The sequence below is a fragment of the Diorhabda carinulata genome, unplaced genomic scaffold (genome assembly GCF_026250575.1).
Source record: "Diorhabda carinulata isolate Delta unplaced genomic scaffold, icDioCari1.1 Dcau_16, whole genome shotgun sequence".
Classification (NCBI taxonomy): domain Eukaryota; kingdom Metazoa; phylum Arthropoda; class Insecta; order Coleoptera; family Chrysomelidae; genus Diorhabda; species Diorhabda carinulata.
The window spans coordinates 100001-125000 of NW_026613961.1; the positions used below are offsets into that span (position 1 = coordinate 100001).

Genomic DNA, 25000 nt, shown 5'->3' on the forward strand with positions numbered 1-25000 from the left:
CGGCCAGTCACCGAACTTAACACTGTTTTATAGACACTAGCGCCCTCTGCCGGAGAGACGACAAACTAAACACCTTTTTATAGACACTAGCGCCCTCTGCCGGAGAGACGACAAACTAAACACCTTTTTATAGACACTAGCGCCCTCTGCCGGCCAGTCACCGAACTTAACACGGTTTAATAGACACTAGCGCCCTCTGCCGGCCAGAAGACAAACTAAACACCGTTTTATAGACACTAGCGCTCTCTGCCGGCCAGTCACCGAACTTAGCTAATTTCGTAATACTTTGCTTTTCATAATTATTACTATTTTCATACAACTTTTATATAATACACCTCGTACGTTCATACATCGAGCGACGATCTAATTTCATAATACTTTTTTTCTTTATCGTTAATATTTTCATAACACTTTTATGTCATACACCTCGGACGACTTCTACATACAAAACATCTCCATTCAACTTCACATATCATCTTTCTCGACAAGTTCCTATATCGAGCGGAATTAAATTTCATAATACTTGTTTTTCATTATTATTTCTATTTTCATACAACTTTTATATAATACACCTCGTACGTTCATACATCGAGCGGCCATCTAATTTCATAATACTTTTTTCCGTTATTGTTAATATTTTCATAACACTTTTATATAATATACCTCGAACGGCTTCTACATAAAAAAAATTTCCATTCAATTTACACAATTCAACTTTTTCGACAAGTTGCTATATCCTGCCGACCAGACACCAAACTTAATACGGTTTTATAGACACTAGCGCCCTCTGCCGGCCAGTCACCGAACTTAACACGGTTTAATAGACACTAGCGCCCTCTGCCGGCCAGTCACCGAACTTAACACGGTTTAATAGACACTAGCGCCCTCTGCCGGCCAGAAGACAAACCAAACACAGTTTTATAGACACTAGCGCCCTCTGCCGGCCAGACGACAAACTGAACACGGTTTTATAGACACTAGCGCCCTCTGCCGGAGAGACGACAAACTAAACACATTTTTATAGACACTAGCGCCCTCTGCCGGCCAGAAGACAAACCAAACACAGTTTTATAGACACTAGCGCCCTCTGCCGGCCAGACGACAAACTGAACACGGTTTTATAGACACTAGCGCCCTCTGCCGGCCAGTCACCAAACTTAGGTAGTTTCGTAATACTTTGTTTTTCATAATTATTACTATTTTCATAAAACTTTTATATAATACACCTCGTACGTTCATACATCGAGCGGCCATCTAATTTCATAATACTTTTTTCCGTTATTGTTAATATTTTCATAACACTTTTATATAATATACCTCGAACGGCTTCTACATAAAAAAAATTTCCATTCATTTTACACAATTCAACTTTTTCGACAAGTTCCTATATCCTGCCGACCAGACACCAAATTTAACACGGTTTTATAGACACTAGCGCTCTCTGCCGGCCAGTCACCGAACTTAACACTGTTTTATAGACACTAGCGCCCTCTGCCGGCCAGTGACCGAACTTAACACGGTTTAATAGACACTAGCGCCCTCTGCCGGCCAGACGACAAACTGAACACGGTTTTATAGACACTAGCGCCCTCTGCCGGCCAGACGACAAACTAAACACCTTTTTATAGACACTAGCGCCCTCTGCCGGAGAGACGACAAACTAAACACCTTTTTATAGACACTAGCGCCCTCTGCCGGCCAGTCACCGAACTTAACACGGTTTAATAGACACTAGCGCCCTCTGCCGGCCAGAAGACAAACTAAACACCGTTTTATAGACACTAGCGCCCTCTGCCGGCCAGTCACCGAACTTAGCTAATTTCGTAATACTTTGCTTTTCATAATTATTACTATTTTCATACAACTTTTATATAATACACCTCGTACGTTCATACATCGAGCGGCGATCTAATTTCATAATACTTTTTTTCCTTATGGTTAATATTTTCATAACACTTTTATGTCATACACCTCGGACGACTTCTACATACAAAACATCTCCATTCAACTTCACAAATCATCTTTCTCGACAAGTTCCTATATCGAGCGGAATTTAATTTCATAATACTTGTTTTTCATTATTATTTCTATTTTCATACAACTTTTATATAATACACCTCGTACGTTCATACATCGAGCGGCGATCTAATTTCATAATACTTTTTTTCTTTATCGTTAATATTTTCATAACACTTTTATGTCATACACCTCGGACGACTTCTACATACAAAACATCTCCATTCAACTTCACAAATCATTTTTCTCGACAAGTTCTTATATCGAGCGGAATTAAATTTCATAATACTTGTTTTTCATTATTATTTCTATTTTCATACAACTTTTATATAATACACCTCGTACGTTCATACATCGAGCGGCCATCTAATTTCATAATACTTTTTTCCTTTATTGTTAATATTTTCATAACACTTTTATATAATATACCTCGAACGGCTTCTACATAAAAAAAATTTCCATTCAATTTACACAATTCAACTCTTTCGACAAGTTCCTATATCCTGCCGACCAGACACCAAACTTAATAGGGTTTTATAGACACTAGCGCCCTCTGCCGGCCAGTCACCGAACTTAACACTGTTTTATAGACACTAGCGCCCTCTGCCGGAGAGACGACAAACTGAACACGGTTTTATAGATACTAGCGCCCTCTGCCGGAGAGACGACAAACTAAACACCTTTTTATAGACACTAGCGCCCTCTGCCGGAGAGACGACAAACTGAACACGGTTTTATAGATACTAGCGCCCTCTGCCGGCCAGTTACCGAACTTAACACGGTTTAATAGACACTAGCGCCCTCTGCCGGCCAGAAGACAAACCAAACACAGTTTTATAGACACTAGCGCCCTCTGCCGGAGAGACGACAAACTAAACACTTTTTTATAGACACTAGCGCCCTCTGCCGGCCAGTCACCGAACTTAACACGGTTTAATAGACACTAGCGCCCTCTGCCGGCCAGAAGACAAACTAAACACAGTTTTATAGACACTAGCGCCCTCTGCCGGAGAGACGACAAACTGAACACGGTTTTATAGATACTAGCGCCCTCTGCCGGCCAGTCACCAAACTTAGGTAATTTCGTAATACTTTGTTTTTCATAATTATTACTATTTTCATAAAACTTTTATATAATACACCTCGTACGTTCATACATCGAGCGGCCATCTAATTTCATAATACTTTTTTTCCTTATTGTTAATATTTTCATAACACTTTTATGTCATACACCTCGGACGGCTTTTAAATACAAAACATCTCCACTCAATTTTCACAAATCATCTTTCTCGACAAATTGCTATATCGAGCGGAATTTAATTTCATAATACTTGTTTTTCATTATTATTTCTATTTTCATACAACTTTTATATAATACACCTCGTACGTTCATACATCGAGCGGCGATCTAATTTCATAATACTTTTTTTCCTTATTGTTAATATTTTCATAACACTTTTATGTGATAGATACACCTCGGACGGCTTTTAAATACAAAACATCTCCACTCAATTTTCACAAATCATCTTTTTCGACAAATTGCTATATCGAGCGGAATTTAATTTCATAATACTTGTTTTTCATTATTATTTCTATTTTCATACAACTTTTATATAATACACCTCGTACGTTCATACATCGAGCGGCGATCTAAATTCATAATACTTTTTTTCCTTATTGTTAATATTTGCATAACACTTTTATGTCATACACCTCGGACGGCTTTTAAATACAAAACATCTCCACTCAATTTTCACAAATCATCTTTCTCGACAAATTGCTATATCGAGCGGAATTTAATTTCATAATACTTGTTTTTTATTATTATTTCTATTTTCATACAACTTTTATATAATACACCTCGTACGTTCATACATCGAGCGGCGATCTAATTTCATAATACTTTTTTTCCTTATGGTTAATATTTTCATAACACTTTTATGTCATACACCTCGGACGACTTCTACATACAAAACATCTCCATTCAACTTCACAAATCATCTTTCTCGACAAGTTCCTATATCGAGCGGAATTTAATTTCATAATACTTGTTTTTTATTATTATTTCTATTTTCATACAACTTTTATATAATACACCTTGTACGTTCATACATCGAGCGGCCATCTAATTTCATAATACTTTTTTTCCTTATTGTTAATATTTTCATAACACTTTTATGTGATAGATACACCTCGGACGGCTTTTAAATACAAAACATCTCCACTCAATTTTCACAAATCATCTTTTTCGACAAATTGCTATATCGAGCGGAATTTAATTTCATAATACTTGTTTTTCATTATTATTACTATTTTCATAAAACTTTTATATAATACACCTCGTACGTTCATACATCGAGCGGCCATCTAATTTCATAATACTTTTTTTCCTTATTGTTAATATTTTCATAACACTTTTATGTCATACACCTCGGACGGCTTTTAAATACAAAACATCTCCACTCAATTTTCACAAATCATCTTTCTCGACAAATTGCTATATCGAGCGGAATTAAATTTCATAATACTTGTTTTTCATTATTATTTCTATTTTCATACAACTTTTATATAATACACCTCGTACGTTCATACATCGAGCGGCGATCTAAATTCATAATACTTTTTTTCCTTATTGTTAATATTTTCATAACACTTTTATGTCATACACCTCGAACGGCTTCTACATAAAAAAAATTTCCATTCAATTTACACAATTCAACTTTTTCGACAAGTTCCTATATCCTGCCGACCAGACACCAAACTTAATACGGTTTTATAGACACTAGCGCCCTCTGCCGGCCAGTCACCGAACTTAACACTGTTTTATAGACACTAGCGCCCTCTGCCGGAGAGACGACAAACTAAACACCTTTTTATAGACACTAGCGCCCTCTGCCGGCCAGTCACCGAACTTAACACGGTTTAATAGACACTAGCGCCCTCTGCCGGCCAGAAGACAAACTAAACACCGTTTTATAGACACTAGCGCCCTCTGCCGGCCAGTCACCGAACTTAGCTAATTTCGTAATACTTTGCTTTTCATAATTATTACTATTTTCATACAACTTTTATATAATACACCTCGTACGTTCATACATCGAGCGGCGATCTAATTTCATAATACTTTTTTTCCTTATGGTTAATATTTTCATAACACTTTTATGTCATACACCTCGGACGACTTCTACATACAAAACATCTCCATTCAACTTCACAAATCATCTTTCTCGACAAGTTCCTATATCGAGCGAAATTTAATTTCATAATACTTGTTTTTCATTATTATTTCTATTTTCATACAACTTTTATATAATACACCTCGTACGTTCATACATCGAGCGGCGATCTAATTTCATAATACTTTTTTTCTTTATCGTTAATATTTTCATAACACTTTTATGTCATACACCTCGGACGACTTCTACATACAAAACATCTCCATTCAACTTCACAAATCATTTTTCTCGACAAGTTCTTATATCGAGCGGAATTAAATTTCATAATACTTGTTTTTCATTATTATTTCTATTTTCATACAACTTTTATATAATACACCTCGTACGTTCATACATCGAGCGGCCATCTAATTTCATAATACTTTTTTCCTTTATTGTTAATATTTTCATAACACTTTTATATAATATACCTCGAACGGCTTCTACATAAAAAAAATTTCCATTCAATTTACACAATTCAACTCTTTCGACAAGTTCCTATATCCTGCCGACCAGACACCAAACTTAATAGGGTTTTATAGACACTAGCGCCCTCTGCCGGCCAGTCACCGAACTTAACACTGTTTTATAGACACTAGCGCCCTCTGCCGGAGAGACGACAAACTGAACACGGTTTTATAGATACTAGCGCCCTCTGCCGGAGAGACGACAAACTAAACACCTTTTTATAGACACTAGCGCCCTCTGCCGGAGAGACGACAAACTGAACACGGTTTTATAGATACTAGCGCCCTCTGCCGGCCAGTTACCGAACTTAACACGGTTTAATAGACACTAGCGCCCTCTGCCGGCCAGAAGACAAACCAAACACAGTTTTATAGACACTAGCGCCCTCTGCCGGAGAGACGACAAACTAAACACTTTTTTATAGACACTAGCGCCCTCTGCCGGCCAGTCACCGAACTTAACACGGTTTAATAGACACTAGCGCCCTCTGCCGGCCAGAAGACAAACTAAACACAGTTTTATAGACACTAGCGCCCTCTGCCGGAGAGACGACAAACTGAACACGGTTTTATAGATACTAGCGCCCTCTGCCGGCCAGTCACCAAACTTAGGTAATTTCGTAATACTTTGTTTTTCATAATTATTACTATTTTCATAAAACTTTTATATAATACACCTCGTACGTTCATACATCGAGCGGCCATCTAATTTCATAATACTTTTTTTCCTTATTGTTAATATTTTCATAACACTTTTATGTCATACACCTCGGACGGCTTTTAAATACAAAACATCTCCACTCAATTTTCACAAATCATCTTTCTCGACAAATTGCTATATCGAGCGGAATTTAATTTCATAATACTTGTTTTTCATTATTATTTCTATTTTCATACAACTTTTATATAATACACCTCGTACGTTCATACATCGAGCGGCGATCTAATTTCATAATACTTTTTTTCCTTATTGTTAATATTTTCATAACACTTTTATGTGATAGATACACCTCGGACGGCTTTTAAATACAAAACATCTCCACTCAATTTTCACAAATCATCTTTTTCGACAAATTGCTATATCGAGCGGAATTTAATTTCATAATACTTGTTTTTCATTATTATTTCTATTTTCATACAACTTTTATATAATACACCTCGTACGTTCATACATCGAGCGGCGATCTAAATTCATAATACTTTTTTTCCTTATTGTTAATATTTGCATAACACTTTTATGTCATACACCTCGGACGGCTTTTAAATACAAAACATCTCCACTCAATTTTCACAAATCATCTTTCTCGACAAATTGCTATATCGAGCGGAATTTAATTTCATAATACTTGTTTTTTATTATTATTTCTATTTTCATACAACTTTTATATAATACACCTCGTACGTTCATACATCGAGCGGCGATCTAATTTCATAATACTTTTTTTCCTTATGGTTAATATTTTCATAACACTTTTATGTCATACACCTCGGACGACTTCTACATACAAAACATCTCCATTCAACTTCACAAATCATCTTTCTCGACAAGTTCCTATATCGAGCGGAATTTAATTTCATAATACTTGTTTTTTATTATTATTTCTATTTTCATACAACTTTTATATAATACACCTCGTACGTTCATACATCGAGCGGCCATCTAATTTCATAATACTTTTTTTCCTTATTGTTAATATTTTCATAACACTTTTATGTGATAGATACACCTCGGACGGCTTTTAAATACAAAACATCTCCACTCAATTTTCACAAATCATCTTTTTCGACAAATTGCTATATCGAGCGGAATTTAATTTCATAATACTTGTTTTTCATTATTATTACTATTTTCATAAAACTTTTATATAATACACCTCGTACGTTCATACATCGAGCGGCCATCTAATTTCATAATACTTTTTTTCCTTATTGTTAATATTTTCATAACACTTTTATGTCATACACCTCGGACGGCTTTTAAATACAAAACATCTCCACTCAATTTTCACAAATCATCTTTCTCGACAAATTGCTATATCGAGCGGAATTAAATTTCATAATACTTGTTTTTCATTATTATTTCTATTTTCATACAACTTTTATATAATACACCTCGTACGTTCATACATCGAGCGGCGATCTAAATTCATAATACTTTTTTTCCTTATTGTTAATATTTTCATAACACTTTTATGTCATACACCTCGAACGGCTTCTACATAAAAAAAATTTCCATTCAATTTACACAATTCAACTTTTTCGACAAGTTCCTATATCCTGCCGACCAGACACCAAACTTAATACGGTTTTATAGACACTAGCGCCCTCTGCCGGCCAGTCACCGAACTTAACACTGTTTTATAGACACTAGCGCCCTCTGCCGGAGAGACGACAAACTAAACACCTTTTTATAGACACTAGCGCCCTCTGCCGGCCAGTCACCGAACTTAACACGGTTTAATAGACACTAGCGCCCTCTGCCGGCCAGAAGACAAACTAAACACCGTTTTATAGACACTAGCGCTCTCTGCCGGCCAGTCACCGAACTTAGCTAATTTCGTAATACTTTGCTTTTCATAATTATTACTATTTTCATACAACTTTTATATAATACACCTCGTACGTTCATACATCGAGCGACGATCTAATTTCATAATACTTTTTTTCTTTATCGTTAATATTTTCATAACACTTTTATGTCATACACCTCGGACGACTTCTACATACAAAACATCTCCATTCAACTTCACATATCATCTTTCTCGACAAGTTCCTATATCGAGCGGAATTAAATTTCATAATACTTGTTTTTCATTATTATTTCTATTTTCATACAACTTTTATATTATACACCTCGTACGTTCATACATCGAGCGGCCATCTAATTTCATAATACTTTTTTCCGTTATTGTTAATATTTTCATAACACTTTTATATAATATACCTCGAACGACTTCTACATAAAAAAAATTTCCATTCAATTTACACAATTCAACTTTTTCGACAAGTTCCTATATCCTGCCGACCAGACACCAAACTTTATACGGTTTTATAGACACTAGCGCCCTCTGCCGGCCAGTCACCGAACTTAACACTGTTTTATAGACACTAGCGCCCTCTGCCGGCCAGAAGACAAACCAAACACAGTTTTATAGACACTAGCGCCCTCTGCCGGCCAGACGACAAACTGAACACGGTTTTATAGACACTAGCGCCCTCTGCCGGAGAGACGACAAACTAAACACATTTTTATAGACACTAGCGCCCTCTGCCGGCCAGTCACCGAACTTAACACGGTTTAATAGACACTAGCGCCCTCTGCCGGCCAGACGACAAACTGAACACGGTTTTATAGACACTAGCGCCCTCTGTTGGAGAGACGACAAACTAAACACATTTTTATAGACACTAGCGCCCTCTGCCGGCCAGAAGACAAACTAAACACCGTTTTATAGACACTAGCGCCCTCTGCCGGCCAGTCACCAAACTTAGGTAATTTCCCAATACTTTGCTTTTCATAATTATTACTATTTTCATACAACTTTTATATAATACACCTCGTACGTTCATACATCGAGCGGCCATCTAATTTCATAATACTTTTTTCCGTTATTGTTAATATTTTCATAACACTTTTATATAATATACCTCGAACGGCTTCTACATAAAAAAAATTTCCATTCAATTTACACAATTCAACTTTTTCGACAAGTTCCTATATCCTGCCGACCAGACACCAAACTTAATACGGTTTTATAGACACTAGCGCCCTCTGCCGGCCAGTCACCGAACTTAACACTGTTTTATAGACACTAGCGCCCTCTGCCGGAGAGACGACAAACTAAACACCTTTTTATAGACACTAGCGCCCTCTGCCGGAGAGACGACAAACTAAACACCTTTTTATAGACACTAGCGCCCTCTGCCGGCCAGTCACCGAACTTAACACGGTTTAATAGACACTAGCGCCCTCTGCCGGCCAGAAGACAAACTAAACACCGTTTTATAGACACTAGCGCTCTCTGCCGGCCAGTCACCGAACTTAGCTAATTTCGTAATACTTTGCTTTTCATAATTATTACTATTTTCATACAACTTTTATATAATACACCTCGTACGTTCATACATCGAGCGACGATCTAATTTCATAATACTTTTTTTCTTTATCGTTAATATTTTCATAACACTTTTATGTCATACACCTCGGACGACTTCTACATACAAAACATCTCCATTCAACTTCACATATCATCTTTCTCGACAAGTTCCTATATCGAGCGGAATTAAATTTCATAATACTTGTTTTTCATTATTATTTCTATTTTCATACAACTTTTATATAATACACCTCGTACGTTCATACATCGAGCGGCCATCTAATTTCATAATACTTTTTTCCGTTATTGTTAATATTTTCATAACACTTTTATATAATATACCTCGAACGGCTTCTACATAAAAAAAATTTCCATTCAATTTACACAATTCAACTTTTTCGACAAGTTGCTATATCCTGCCGACCAGACACCAAACTTAATACGGTTTTATAGACACTAGCGCCCTCTGCCGGCCAGTCACCGAACTTAACACGGTTTAATAGACACTAGCGCCCTCTGCCGGCCAGTCACCGAACTTAACACGGTTTAATAGACACTAGCGCCCTCTGCCGGCCAGAAGACAAACCAAACACAGTTTTATAGACACTAGCGCCCTCTGCCGGCCAGACGACAAACTGAACACGGTTTTATAGACACTAGCGCCCTCTGCCGGAGAGACGACAAACTAAACACATTTTTATAGACACTAGCGCCCTCTGCCGGCCAGAAGACAAACCAAACACAGTTTTATAGACACTAGCGCCCTCTGCCGGCCAGACGACAAACTGAACACGGTTTTATAGACACTAGCGCCCTCTGCCGGCCAGTCACCAAACTTAGGTAGTTTCGTAATACTTTGTTTTTCATAATTATTACTATTTTCATAAAACTTTTATATAATACACCTCGTACGTTCATACATCGAGCGGCCATCTAATTTCATAATACTTTTTTCCGTTATTGTTAATATTTTCATAACACTTTTATATAATATACCTCGAACGGCTTCTACATAAAAAAAATTTCCATTCATTTTACACAATTCAACTTTTTCGACAAGTTCCTATATCCTGCCGACCAGACACCAAATTTAACACGGTTTTATAGACACTAGCGCTCTCTGCCGGCCAGTCACCGAACTTAACACTGTTTTATAGACACTAGCGCCCTCTGCCGGCCAGTGACCGAACTTAACACGGTTTAATAGACACTAGCGCCCTCTGCCGGCCAGACGACAAACTGAACACGGTTTTATAGACACTAGCGCCCTCTGCCGGCCAGACGACAAACTAAACACCTTTTTATAGACACTAGCGCCCTCTGCCGGAGAGACGACAAACTAAACACCTTTTTATAGACACTAGCGCCCTCTGCCGGCCAGTCACCGAACTTAACACGGTTTAATAGACACTAGCGCCCTCTGCCGGCCAGAAGACAAACTAAACACCGTTTTATAGACACTAGCGCCCTCTGCCGGCCAGTCACCGAACTTAGCTAATTTCGTAATACTTTGCTTTTCATAATTATTACTATTTTCATACAACTTTTATATAATACACCTCGTACGTTCATACATCGAGCGGCGATCTAATTTCATAATACTTTTTTTCCTTATGGTTAATATTTTCATAACACTTTTATGTCATACACCTCGGACGACTTCTACATACAAAACATCTCCATTCAACTTCACAAATCATCTTTCTCGACAAGTTCCTATATCGAGCGAAATTTAATTTCATAATACTTGTTTTTCATTATTATTTCTATTTTCATACAACTTTTATATAATACACCTCGTACGTTCATACATCGAGCGGCGATCTAATTTCATAATACTTTTTTTCTTTATCGTTAATATTTTCATAACACTTTTATGTCATACACCTCGGACGACTTCTACATACAAAACATCTCCATTCAACTTCACAAATCATTTTTCTCGACAAGTTCTTATATCGAGCGGAATTAAATTTCATAATACTTGTTTTTCATTATTATTTCTATTTTCATACAACTTTTATATAATACACCTCGTACGTTCATACATCGAGCGGCCATCTAATTTCATAATACTTTTTTCCTTTATTGTTAATATTTTCATAACACTTTTATATAATATACCTCGAACGGCTTCTACATAAAAAAAATTTCCATTCAATTTACACAATTCAACTTTTTCGACAAGTTCCTATATCCTGCCGACCAGACACCAAACTTTATACGGTTTTATAGACACTAGCGCCCTCTGCCGGCCAGTCACCGAACTTAACACTGTTTTATAGACACTAGCGCCCTCTGCCGGCCAGAAGACAAACCAAACACAGTTTTATAGACACTAGCGCCCTCTGCCGGCCAGACGACAAACTGAACACGGTTTTATAGACACTAGCGCCCTCTGCCGGAGAGACGACAAACTAAACACATTTTTATAGACACTAGCGCCCTCTGCCGGCCAGTCACCGAACTTAACACGGTTTAATAGACACTAGCGCCCTCTGCCGGCCAGACGACAAACTGAACACGGTTTTATAGACACTAGCGCCCTCTGTTGGAGAGACGACAAACTAAACACATTTTTATAGACACTAGCGCCCTCTGCCGGCCAGAAGACAAACTAAACACCGTTTTATAGACACTAGCGCCCTCTGCCGGCCAGTCACCAAACTTAGGTAATTTCCCAATACTTTGCTTTTCATAATTATTACTATTTTCATACAACTTTTATATAATACACCTCGTACGTTCATACATCGAGCGGCCATCTAATTTCATAATACTTTTTTCCGTTATTGTTAATATTTTCATAACACTTTTATATAATATACCTCGAACGGCTTCTACATAAAAAAAATTTCCATTCAATTTACACAATTCAACTTTTTCGACAAGTTCCTATATCCTGCCGACCAGACACCAAACTTAATACGGTTTTATAGACACTAGCGCCCTCTGCCGGCCAGTCACCGAACTTAACACTGTTTTATAGACACTAGCGCCCTCTGCCGGAGAGACGACAAACTAAACACCTTTTTATAGACACTAGCGCCCTCTGCCGGAGAGACGACAAACTAAACACCTTTTTATAGACACTAGCGCCCTCTGCCGGCCAGTCACCGAACTTAACACGGTTTAATAGACACTAGCGCCCTCTGCCGGCCAGAAGACAAACTAAACACCGTTTTATAGACACTAGCGCTCTCTGCCGGCCAGTCACCGAACTTAGCTAATTTCGTAATACTTTGCTTTTCATAATTATTACTATTTTCATACAACTTTTATATAATACACCTCGTACGTTCATACATCGAGCGACGATCTAATTTCATAATACTTTTTTTCTTTATCGTTAATATTTTCATAACACTTTTATGTCATACACCTCGGACGACTTCTACATACAAAACATCTCCATTCAACTTCACATATCATCTTTCTCGACAAGTTCCTATATCGAGCGGAATTAAATTTCATAATACTTGTTTTTCATTATTATTTCTATTTTCATACAACTTTTATATAATACACCTCGTACGTTCATACATCGAGCGGCCATCTAATTTCATAATACTTTTTTCCGTTATTGTTAATATTTTCATAACACTTTTATATAATATACCTCGAACGGCTTCTACATAAAAAAAATTTCCATTCAATTTACACAATTCAACTTTTTCGACAAGTTGCTATATCCTGCCGACCAGACACCAAACTTAATACGGTTTTATAGACACTAGCGCCCTCTGCCGGCCAGTCACCGAACTTAACACGGTTTAATAGACACTAGCGCCCTCTGCCGGCCAGTCACCGAACTTAACACGGTTTAATAGACACTAGCGCCCTCTGCCGGCCAGAAGACAAACCAAACACAGTTTTATAGACACTAGCGCCCTCTGCCGGCCAGACGACAAACTGAACACGGTTTTATAGACACTAGCGCCCTCTGCCGGAGAGACGACAAACTAAACACATTTTTATAGACACTAGCGCCCTCTGCCGGCCAGAAGACAAACCAAACACAGTTTTATAGACACTAGCGCCCTCTGCCGGCCAGACGACAAACTGAACACGGTTTTATAGACACTAGCGCCCTCTGCCGGCCAGTCACCAAACTTAGGTAGTTTCGTAATACTTTGTTTTTCATAATTATTACTATTTTCATAAAACTTTTATATAATACACCTCGTACGTTCATACATCGAGCGGCCATCTAATTTCATAATACTTTTTTCCGTTATTGTTAATATTTTCATAACACTTTTATATAATATACCTCGAACGGCTTCTACATAAAAAAAATTTCCATTCATTTTACACAATTCAACTTTTTCGACAAGTTCCTATATCCTGCCGACCAGACACCAAATTTAACACGGTTTTATAGACACTAGCGCTCTCTGCCGGCCAGTCACCGAACTTAACACTGTTTTATAGACACTAGCGCCCTCTGCCGGCCAGTGACCGAACTTAACACGGTTTAATAGACACTAGCGCCCTCTGCCGGCCAGACGACAAACTGAACACGGTTTTATAGACACTAGCGCCCTCTGCCGGCCAGACGACAAACTAAACACCTTTTTATAGACACTAGCGCCCTCTGCCGGAGAGACGACAAACTAAACACCTTTTTATAGACACTAGCGCCCTCTGCCGGCCAGTCACCGAACTTAACACGGTTTAATAGACACTAGCGCCCTCTGCCGGCCAGAAGACAAACTAAACACCGTTTTATAGACACTAGCGCCCTCTGCCGGCCAGTCACCGAACTTAGCTAATTTCGTAATACTTTGCTTTTCATAATTATTACTATTTTCATACAACTTTTATATAATACACCTCGTACGTTCATACATCGAGCGGCGATCTAATTTCATAATACTTTTTTTCCTTATGGTTAATATTTTCATAACACTTTTATGTCATACACCTCGGACGACTTCTACATACAAAACATCTCCATTCAACTTCACAAATCATCTTTCTCGACAAGTTCCTATATCGAGCGAAATTTAATTTCATAATACTTGTTTTTCATTATTATTTCTATTTTCATACAACTTTTATATAATACACCTCGTACGTTCATACATCGAGCGGCGATCTAATTTCATAATACTTTTTTTCTTTATCGTTAATATTTTCATAACACTTTTATGTCATACACCTCGGACGACTTCTACATACAAAACATCTCCATTCAACTTCACAAATCATTTTTCTCGACAAGTTCTTATATCGAGCGGAATTAAATTTCATAATACTTGTTTTTCATTATTATTTCTATTTTCATACAACTTTTATATAATACACCTCGTACGTTCATACATCGAGCGGCCATCTAATTTCATAATACTTTTTTCCTTTATTGTTAATATTTTCATAACACTTTTATATAATATACCTCGAACGGCTTCTACATAAAAAAAATTTCCATTCAATTTACACAATTCAACTCTTTCGACAAGTTCCTATATCCTGCCGACCAGACACCAAACTTAATAGGGTTTTATAGACACTAGCGCCCTCTGCCGGCCAGTCACCGAACTTAACACTGTTTTATAGACACTAGCGCCCTCTGCCGGAGAGACGACAAACTGAACACGGTTTTATAGATACTAGCGCCCTCTGCCGGAGAGACGACAAACTAAACACCTTTTTATAGACACTAGCGCCCTCTGCCGGAGAGACGACAAACTGAACACGGTTTTATAGATACTAGCGCCCTCTGCCGGCCAGTTACCGAACTTAACACGGTTTAATAGACACTAGCGCCCTCTGCCGGCCAGAAGACAAACCAAACACAGTTTTATAGACACTAGCGCCCTCTGCCGGAGAGACGACAAACTAAACACTTTTTTATAGACACTAGCGCCCTCTGCCGGCCAGTCACCGAACTTAACACGGTTTAATAGACACTAGCGCCCTCTGCCGGCCAGAAGACAAACTAAACACAGTTTTATAGACACTAGCGCCCTCTGCCGGAGAGACGACAAACTGAACACGGTTTTATAGATACTAGCGCCCTCTGCCGGCCAGTCACCAAACTTAGGTAATTTCCCAATACTTTGCTTTTCATAATTATTACTATTTTCATACAACTTTTATATAATACACCTCGTACGTTCATACATCGAGCGGCCATCTAATTTCATAATACTTTTTTCCGTTATTGTTAATATTTTCATAACACTTTTATATAATATACCTCGAACGGCTTCTACATAAAAAAAATTTCCATTCAATTTACACAATTCAACTTTTTCGACAAGTTCCTATATCCTGCCGACCAGACACCAAACTTAATACGGTTTTATAGACACTAGCGCCCTCTGCCGGCCAGTCACCGAACTTAACACTGTTTTATAGACACTAGCGCCCTCTGCCGGAGAGACGACAAACTAAACACCTTTTTATAGACACTAGCGCCCTCTGCCGGAGAGACGACAAACTAAACACCTTTTTATAGACACTAGCGCCCTCTGCCGGCCAGTCACCGAACTTAACACGGTTTAATAGACACTAGCGCCCTCTGCCGGCCAGAAGACAAACTAAACACCGTTTTATAGACACTAGCGCTCTCTGCCGGCCAGTCACCGAACTTAGCTAATTTCGTAATACTTTGCTTTTCATAATTATTACTATTTTCATACAACTTTTATATAATACACCTCGTACGTTCATACATCGAGCGACGATCTAATTTCATAATACTTTTTTTCTTTATCGTTAATATTTTCATAACACTTTTATGTCATACACCTCGGACGACTTCTACATACAAAACATCTCCATTCAACTTCACATATCATCTTTCTCGACAAGTTCCTATATCGAGCGGAATTAAATTTCATAATACTTGTTTTTCATTATTATTTCTATTTTCATACAACTTTTATATAATACACCTCGTACGTTCATACATCGAGCGGCCATCTAATTTCATAATACTTTTTTCCGTTATTGTTAATATTTTCATAACACTTTTATATAATATACCTCGAACGGCTTCTACATAAAAAAAATTTCCATTCAATTTACACAATTCAACTTTTTCGACAAGTTGCTATATCCTGCCGACCAGACACCAAACTTAATACGGTTTTATAGACACTAGCGCCCTCTGCCGGCCAGTCACCGAACTTAACACGGTTTAATAGACACTAGCGCCCTCTGCCGGCCAGAAGACAAACCAAACACAGTTTTATAGACACTAGCGCCCTCTGCCGGAGAGACGACAAACTAAACACTTTTTTATAGACACTAGCGCCCTCTGCCGGCCAGTCACCGAACTTAACACGGTTTAATAGACACTAGCGCCCTCTGCCGGCCAGAAGACAAACTAAACACAGTTTTATAGACACTAGCGCCCTCTGCCGGAGAGACGACAAACTGAACACGGTTTTATAGATACTAGCGCCCTCTGCCGGCCAGTCACCAAACTTAGGTAATTTCGTAATACTTTGTTTTTCATAATTATTACTATTTTCATAAAACTTTTATATAATACACCTCGTACGTTCATACATCGAGCGGCCATCTAATTTCATAATACTTTTTTTCCTTATTGTTAATATTTTCATAACACTTTTATGTCATACACCTCGGACGGCTTTTAAATACAAAACATCTCCACTCAATTTTCACAAATCATCTTTCTCGACAAATTGCTATATCGAGCGGAATTTAATTTCATAATACTTGTTTTTCATTATTATTTCTATTTTCATACAACTTTTATATAATACACCTCGTACGTTCATACATCGAGCGGCCATCTAATTTCATAATACTTTTTTTCCTTATTGTTAATATTTTCATAACACTTTTATGTGATAGATACACCTCGGACGGCTTTTAAATACAAAACATCTCCACTCAATTTTCACAAATCATCTTTTTCGACAAATTGCTATATCGAGCGGAATTTAATTTCATAATACTTGTTTTTCATTATTATTTCTATTTTCATACAACTTTTATATAATACACCTCGTACGTTCATACATCGAGCGGCGATCTAAATTCATAATACTTTTTTTCCTTATTGTTAATATTTGCATAACACTTTTATGTCATACACCTCGGACGGCTTTTAAATACAAAACATCTCCACTCAATTTTCACAAATCATCTTTCTCGACAAATTGCTATATCGAGCGGAATTTAATTTCATAATACTTGTTTTTTATTATTATTTCTATTTTCATACAACTTTTATATAATACACCTCGTACGTTCATACATCGAGCGGCGATCTAATTTCATAATACTTTTTTTCCTTATGGTTAATATTTTCATAACACTTTTATGTCATACACCTCGGACGACTTCTACATACAAAACATCTCCATTCAACTTCACAAATCATCTTTCTCGACAAGTTCCTATATCGAGCGGAATTTAATTTCATAATACTTGTTTTTTATTATTATTTCTATTTTCATACAACTTTTATATAATACACCTCGTACGTTCATACATCGAGCGGCCATCTAATTTCATAATACTTTTTTTCCTTATTGTTAATATTTTCATAACACTTTTATGTGATAGATACACCTCGGACGGCTTTTAAATACAAAACATCTCCACTCAATTTTCACAAATCATCTTTTTCGACAAATTGCTATATCGAGCGGAATTTAATTTCATAATACTTGTTTTTCATTATTATTTCTATTTTCATACAACTTTTATATAATACACCTCGTACGTTCATACATCGAGCGGCGATCTAAATTCATAATACTTTTTTTCCTTATTGTTAATATTTGCATAACACTTTTATGTCATACACCTCGGACGGCTTTTAAATACAAAACATCTCCACTCAATTTTCACAAATCATCTTTCTCGACAAATTGCTATATCGAGCGGAATTTAATTTCATAATACTTGTTTTTCATTATTATTTCTATTTTCATACAACTTTTATATAATACACCTCGTACGTTCATACATCGAGCGGCGATCTAATTTCATAATACTTTTTTTCCTTATGGTTAATATTTTCATAACACTTTTATGTCATACACCTCGGACGACTTCTACATACAAAACATCTCCATTCAACTTCACAAATCATCTTTCTCGACAAGTTCCTATATCGAGCGGAATTTAATTTCATAATACTTGTTTTTTATTATTATTTCTATTTTCATACAACTTTTATATAATACACCTCGTACGTTTACTTTTTTTCCTTATTGTTAATATTTGCATAACACTTTTATGTCATACACCTCGGACGGCTTTTAAATACAAAACATCTCCACTCAATTTTCACAAATCATCTTTCTCGACAAATTGCTATATCGAGCGGAATTTAATTTCATAATACTTGTTTTTCATTATTATTTCTATTTTCATACAACTTTTATATAATACACCTCGTACGTTCATACATCGAGCGGCGATCTAATTTCATAATACTTTTTTTCCTTATGGTTAATATTTTCATAACACTTTTATGTCATACACCTCGGACGACTTCTACATACAAAACATCTCCATTCAACTTCACAAATCATCTTTCTCGACAAGTTCCTATATCGAGCGGAATTTAATTTCATAATACTTGTTTTTCATTATTATTTCTATTTTCATACAACTTTTATATAATACACCTCGTACGTTCATACATCGAGCGGCCATCTAATTTCATAATACTTTTTTTCCTTATTGTTAATATTTGCATAACACTTTTATGTCATACACCTCGGACGGCTTTTAAATACAAAACATCTCCACTCAATTTTCACAAATCATCTTTCTCGACAAATTGCTATATCGAGCGGAATTTAATTTCATAATACTTGTTTTTTATTATTATTTCTATTTTCATACAACTTTTATATAATACACCTCGTACGTTCATACATCGAGCGGCGATCTAAATTCATAATACTTTTTTTCCTTATGGTTAATATTTTCATAACATTTTTATGTCATACACCTCGGACGACTTCTACATACAAAACATCTCCATTCAACTTCACAAATCATCTTTCTCGACAAGTTCCTATATCGAGCGGAATTTAATTTCATAATACTTGTTTTTCATTATTATTTCTATTTTCATACAACTTTTATATAATACACCTCGTACGTTCATACATCGAGCGGCGATCTAATTTCATAATACTTTTTTTCCTTATTGTTAATATTTTCATAACACTTTTATGTGATAGATACACCTCGGACGGCTTCTAAATACAAAACATGTAATTTCATAATACTTCTTTTTAATATTCACAATACATCTTTTATATATTTTCACTATACATCTTTATTAATGTTAATGTAGAAGGCGTACCGTTGTACAGCGCACATATATGTGTGGTGTATCGAAGTTGACGTCTCGTTAAATTTTAATAAACTCGTTATAATTTACGTAAAGACGTTGTTTCGGTCATTCCACATCGGTGGATTATATAGTTTTCTGAAAGGGTCCCCGTTCTCCTCCAATATATTAACGTATATTGCTAGCGGTTCCCTTTTTAGATATTATATCAATTTATCCACAAATTAAATATCTATTGCGAGATCGCGAATTTAGCTAGCGTTCTATCGTGAGCGATTCATATGCGATCGTCTATGAAAAATATATATTATATTACACTTTTATATATATAATACACAATATTTGCGATAACTCTCATTATTCCGTGCGAGAATAAAAATTTCGTTCATTATTACCTAATGTATAAACCATGTCGCTTACAATCTAGCGAAGGGTAGAGATAATGTCGAAATTGTAGCCCGGTCGACGTAATCATCTAATTTTTCTCATTTCGATTAAATTTAGATAGATTTATAGTCGATTCGGTGAAATTTTATAAAATAAGAAAAAATATAAATAAAGCGTGGCGCTGAAAATTATATATTTTCAATAATAAGCGCAGCAAACACGCAAAAGAAAAAGTAAATAACAATGTGTTTATACACGAATATAGATGATTATTATATTATGTATAAATATAAAGTATATATGTAATATAAAAAACATCATCATAATTTATCCTCTTTTGGATATTGTTATTAAAACTTTTTCGATAATAGTTTTTTATTATAAAATATATATATATATATATATATAATAATAATAGTAATAATATATATTATATATATTATAAAACACAGTTCCCTGGTTGATCCTGCCAGTAGTCATATGCTTGTCTCAAAGATTAAGCCATGCATGTCTCAGTACAAGCCAAATTAAGGTGAAACCGCGAAAGGCTCATTAAATCAGTTATGGTTCCTTAGATCGTACCCACATTTACTTGGATAACTGTGGTAATTCTAGAGCTAATACATGCAAACAGAGTTCCGACCGGAGACGGAAGGAGCGCTTTTATTAGATCAAAACCAATCGGTGGCGGGCTTGCTCGTCATCGTACAATTTGGTGACTCTGAATAACTTTTCGCTGATCGCACGGTCTCGCACCGGCGACGCATCTTTCAAATGTCTGCCTTATCAACTGTCGATGGTAGGTTCTGCGCCTACCATGGTTGTAACGGGTAACGGGGAATCAGGGTTCGATTCCGGAGAGGGAGCCTGAGAAACGGCTACCACATCCAAGGAAGGCAGCAGGCGCGCAAATTACCCACTCCCGGCACGGGGAGGTAGTGACGAAAAATAACGATACGGGACTCATCCGAGGCCCCGTAATCGGAATGAGTACACTCTAAACCCTTTAACGAGGATCAATTGGAGGGCAAGTCTGGTGCCAGCAGCCGCGGTAATTCCAGCTCCAATAGCGTATATTAAAGTTGTTGCGGTTAAAAAGCTCGTAGTCGAATCTGTGTCCCACGCCGCTGGTTCATCGTACGCGGTGTTAACTGGCGTGTCGTGGGACGTCCTGCCGGTGGGCTTAGCTCGCAAGGGCGGCCCAACTCAATCCCGCCGCGGTGCTCTTGACTGAGTGTCGAGGTGGGCCGGCACGTTTACTTTGAACAAATTAGAGTGCTTAAAGCAGGCCAAAATTTTGCCTGAATACTGTGTGCATGGAATAATGGAATAGGACCTCGGTTCTATTTTGTTGGTTTTCGGAACCCCGAGGTAATGATTAATAGGAACGGATGGGGGCATTCGTATTGCGACGTTAGAGGTGAAATTCTTGGATCGTCGCAAGACGGACAGAAGCGAAAGCATTTGCCAAAAACGCTTTCATTGATCAAGAACGAAAGTTAGAGGTTCGAAGGCGATCAGATACCGCCCTAGTTCTAACCATAAACGATGCCAGCTAGCGATCCGCCGACGTTCCTCCGATGACTCGGCGGGCAGCTTCCGGGAAACCAAAGCTTTTGGGTTCCGGGGGAAGTATGGTTGCAAAGCTGAAACTTAAAGGAATTGACGGAAGGGCACCACCAGGAGTGGAGCCTGCGGCTTAATTTGACTCAACACGGGAAACCTCACCAGGCCCGGACACCGGAAGGATTGACAGATTGAGAGCTCTTTCTTGATTCGGTGGGTGGTGGTGCATGGCCGTTCTTAGTTGGTGGAGCGATTTGTCTGGTTAATTCCGATAACGAACGAGACTCTAGCCTGCTAACTAGGCGTATTTCGACATCCCAAAGGCCCGTCGGTATTGAGTTTCGGCTCTTGCCGTTCGCGGTTTTTACTGTCGGCGTACAAATAATTCTTCTTAGAGGGACAGGCGGCTTCTAGCCGCACGAGATTGAGCAATAACAGGTCTGTGATGCCCTTAGATGTTCTGGGCCGCACGCGCGCTACACTGAAGGAATCAGCGTGTCCTCCCTGGCCGAGCGGCCCGGGTAACCCGCTGAACCTCCTTCGTGCTAGGGATTGGGGCTTGCAATTGTTCCCCATGAACGAGGAATTCCCAGTAAGCGCGAGTCATAAGCTCGCGTTGATTACGTCCCTGCCCTTTGTACACACCGCCCGTCGCTACTACCGATTGAATGATTTAGTGAGGTCTTCGGACTGAGCGCGGTGGCGTTTCGGCGTCGCCGATGCTTCGGAAAGATGACCAAACTTGATCATTTAGAGGAAGTAAAAGTCGTAACAAGGTTTCCGTAGGTGAACCTGCGGAAGGATCATTACAGAGTATTTGTTCGTTTTTAAACAAAAAAAAAAAAAAACGAAATCAAGTCTGTATTAATTGTAAAAGAGAATTTTCTTCTACAAAATTATCGAACTCTTCAAAAGAAATTTATATATGTTATAAATTATATATATATATATATATATATATATATTATAGATGTATATATATTGAAATCTTTTTTTAATTTTTACAAAATTCGAACAAGTTTCGAATAAAATTAAAAAAAAAAAGATAAATATAATTCATACGTCTATAAAAATATATTTACATATATAAATTTTTCCAATAAAAATATAACGAAAAATTTTTATCATAGTTTATAGAAGGCGTCGACGACGATGACGACACAACAATAACAACATATGTATTATTATATATTATAACGATTGACGGAACGATCATTAACAAAATTTCTTGTTAACTAAAAACGTTCTGATAAAGAATCGTTATTATAATAAACGAAAAATATATAGTTTATTGAAACGTCGTCTGTTTTGTCGTGTGTGTGTGTCTATATTTTTATGGATAAATTTTATTTCGTTTATTATATTATTACCTAAGTTTTTTATCGTTTGAAGGTAATACAAGAAAATATCGACAAGATTATATGTGATGATTATGTTATTGAGACATTTTCATCCGGGTACCTAAACGAAATTTAAGCACATGTCGATTCTATCGATATGTATAAAAATTCGTTTTAGAAATAATATTTTATGTATTATTTCGAAGGTGTTCGAAGATTTACGCCCGACCGTCGAAATTTGTATAAAACTTTCAAGATAAAAAAAAAACTGTAATAATATAAAGAGGAGGAATATATCGTGCGAGATATCTGTCTATGCGCGCCTCGTTTGTAATAAAACATGTGCAGCGGTTAAAATTTATCAGATATATCAAAGTACGATATTATAATTTCTCTAAAAGTTTCGAATAATTACCATTTATTATAATATATATATATATGTATATATATATATATATATATATAAAAAATGTCGTTATATAAATTTTCTATACGCGTATAAGATATTATAATAATATTATTAATTTAATAATTATCAAATATTAAAAATACGACGAATAGAATATGAGAAAACGACATAATAATAAAATGATTACCCTGAACGGTGAATCACTTGGCTCGTGGGTCGATGAAGAACGCAGCTAATTGCGCGTCAACTTGTGAACTGCAGGACACATGAACATCGACATTTCGAACGCACATTGCGGTCCTCGGATACTCGTTCCCGGACCACTCCTGACTGAGGGTCGTATCAATTTAAAAGACTGCTTAGAATTTAAAATTTTTCTATTTATTAAAGAAAAATAATGCCTAAGCGTGTTGGATGTGAAACAATAACGCACACTAATTAAGAAAAAACACATGCACATACAAACTTGTGCGTATTTTTTTTGTATTTGTGCGGCATCCTAAAGTGCGAAAAGCAGCGTAAATTTTTATAGAAAAAGTTACGCAATTTTTGAACACAACCCGCTATACCATAAATTAATCGTGTATTTATATGAAATACATAAAATTTGTTTGGTAGAGAGTTATATTTATATATAATATATATATATATTATACATATATACGACGTATATATAGTCGATAAATAAGTGTGTGTATATATAATATATTTATGATAAAATGATAACGCGGTCGTCGTGTCCGAGAGAAATAATAAAGTTTCGAAGACTGGACGTCTGACCAGTGTTTTATTTATATCATTTATACACACGGTATATCGACAAAATATATGAATTATATATATTAAAAATATTATATATGTATAAAGGCTGGTGGTGTGTTGCTGATGCTGATGCTGATGCTGATGCTGATGCTGCTGCTGCTGCCGACTCTTTAAATAAAAACAAATAATGTTATATTTCATATGAGAGATGATATTATTATTAAACACACGTTTTTTTTTTATGATAGTTTGGCGAATTGTATTTAAATATTATAAGAGATATATTATAATATATCGACCTCAGAGCAGGTGAGATTACCCGCTGAATTTAAGCATATTACTAAGCGGAGGAAAAGAAACTAACTAGGATTCCCTCAGTAGCTGCGAGCGAACAGGGAAAAGCCCAGCACCGAATCCCGTGGTCGATATCGGCCACCG

The 25000-nt window shown here is 36.7% G+C and overlaps 3 non-coding genes across 3 annotated transcripts in view; all 3 read left to right on the top strand.

Annotated features, from left to right (window-relative positions):
• The first annotated feature begins 20938 nt into the window (after positions 1-20938).
• LOC130903213 (small subunit ribosomal RNA) lies at positions 20939-22860 on the top strand. The gene has a single exon (XR_009060618.1). It is a non-coding gene; the product is annotated as a small subunit ribosomal RNA (ribosomal RNA).
• A 1124-nt stretch (positions 22861-23984) lies between these two features.
• On the top strand, positions 23985-24140 carry LOC130903226 (5.8S ribosomal RNA). The gene has a single exon (XR_009060629.1). It is a non-coding gene; the product is annotated as a 5.8S ribosomal RNA (ribosomal RNA).
• A 717-nt stretch (positions 24141-24857) lies between these two features.
• The window catches only part of LOC130903222 (large subunit ribosomal RNA), a 3971-nt gene continuing 3828 nt past the window's right edge, over positions 24858-25000 (top strand). Inside the window, exon 1 of the ribosomal RNA XR_009060626.1 lies at positions 24858-25000. This exon is cut by the window's right edge and continues 3828 nt beyond it. This is a non-coding gene — a ribosomal RNA (large subunit ribosomal RNA).